This window comes from Apium graveolens, chromosome 7 (genome assembly GCF_009905375.1).
Source record: "Apium graveolens cultivar Ventura chromosome 7, ASM990537v1, whole genome shotgun sequence".
NCBI lineage: Eukaryota > Viridiplantae > Streptophyta > Magnoliopsida > Apiales > Apiaceae > Apium > Apium graveolens.
Window position 1 is genome coordinate 150,162,431 of NC_133653.1, and position 2,065 is coordinate 150,164,495.

The 2,065-nt window shown below is 39.3% G+C and overlaps 1 non-coding gene across 1 annotated transcript; it reads left to right on the plus strand.

Annotated features, from left to right (window-relative positions):
• The first annotated feature begins 371 nt into the window (after positions 1 to 371).
• Positions 372 to 478, plus strand: LOC141675585 (small nucleolar RNA R71). The gene has a single exon (XR_012556230.1). It is a non-coding gene; the product is annotated as a small nucleolar RNA R71 (small nucleolar RNA).
• The last annotated feature ends 1,587 nt before the right edge of the window (positions 479 to 2,065 follow it).

The following is a 2,065-nucleotide window of genomic DNA, read 5'->3' on the forward strand; positions in this document are numbered from 1 at the left end:
AATTATTCATATACTGAACAGATTCGTTGACAAGAGAACACTGATCCGTAGCATGAGAACCTGCACAAAGCTCACAAACCATAGCTATTTGATTAACTCCATACGTAGCCAAAGAATCAACCTTCATTGATAGCGCTTGGAGCTGGGCTGCAATAGCGGTGGCTGCATCAACTTCCAGAATACCTGCTACCTTGCCTGACGTCATCCTCTGAGTTGGGTTTTGATGCTCATTTGCAGCCATTATCTCTATAAGATTATACGCCTCAGTATAGCTTTTAGCCCATAAGGCGCCTCCAGCTGCTGCATCGAGCATGGGCCGAGATTGGGCCCCCAAACCATTATAAAAACCAGTGATTACCATCCAATCCGGCATTCCATGATGTGGACATTTTCTCAACATTTCCTTGTAGCGTTCCCAAGCCTCGCACATAGATTCTGTAGGTTGCTGCGCAAACTGAGTAAGAGCACTCCTCATAGCAGCAGTCTTTGCCATCGGATAAAACTTCACCAGAAACTTTTGCGCAAGATCTTGCCACGTAGTGATGGACCCAGCTGGTTCAGAATGTAACCAGTCTTTAGCCTTATCCCTCAGTGAGAATGGAAAAAGCCTCAACTTGATAGCCTCATCAGTCACGCCATTATACTTAAAAGTGCTGCAGATCTCGACAAAATTCCTTATGTGCATGTTGGGGTCTTCAGTTGCCGCTCCTCCAAAAGAAACAGAATTCTGCACCATCTGAATAGTGCCCGGCTTGATTTCAAAGGTGTTAGCTTTAATAGCCGGATGAAGGATGCTTGACTGAATGTCATCAATTTTAGGCCGAGAAAAATCCATAAGAGCTGGATCAGCTTGAACAATACGATCTCCCATGTTTACTGGTTCTTTCTGCTCAGTTCCTGAATCCGAATCCTCAAAATCTAACTTCTCCGGAGTATCAAGAACTTCGTCTTTCTCCTCAGCTGTATCTAAGGTCCTCTTGCGAGCACGAGAACGAGTTTGCATAAACGCTTGCTAAAGTACCTGAAACACAACCGAAAAGAGTAAGCAACTACTACGTCCTAATCACTGAGTCCTAATAACCAATGATGGTAAGTACATAAACTAAACAAATACGCCGAGTCCCCGGCAGCGGCGCCAAAAACTTGTTAGGGCGAAATCACGCACTAATATTCACGCAAGTATACGCGTTCGCAAGTAATATAGAATACTTTCTAGTTCGTTCCCTCAGAGACTCAGACTAAGTTTTTGTCTAATTAAACTCACTCACCAATGTATGACTACTTCTCAATGTTAAGATAATAACACTTAAAATTGTTGATTAAATATTAACTATAATTAACTACTTAATTAACCACTTAACTAACACTTCAATTTATTAATAATAAAACACTCATGAGATCACAACTTCATTATTAATTCCTTCTATAGCCATTGTTATTACCTTTAGCATGTGACAGTGATGACATTAATCGAATAACACGAAACTGATAAAAGCCAACTTTCATTGTACTAATACCATTCTACCAAGCATCCACAATTAAGATAGAAGTTGAATAGTCATCAATTATGTTGAGTTCCTATATGTCTACAGAAATTGACAACACAACGATTTAAGCACAAGTTATCCCTTTTGATTACATAGGGCAAATAAAACTGTTAGAGTTACCCACTAATCATGCACAACGTACATGAACCTATGCTAGCATGGCAAGTTCTAAATCTCAAGATCCACCGTCGCTTCATAAGAGATTAACACCCAATCTTATATGTTCGCGACGCACATAAGACGAATACGCACAACCAATACTAGATATCATGCAATCATCACACACTAAAGTATTAAACAATTAACTAAAGAATTCCATAATAAATCCGTTGCAACCCCATGATCACGATTAGCCCATAATAGAACTTATCGCCATCATGGGTTCATATGAAATCATGATAAACAACATTAGAAAATAATAACTAAACTAATTATATTAAAACAGAGTACGTCACAAGAGTAAATAAGTCAAAGCAAGAAAACTAGCATCCAACGTTACAACGAAACAAGAATCACAA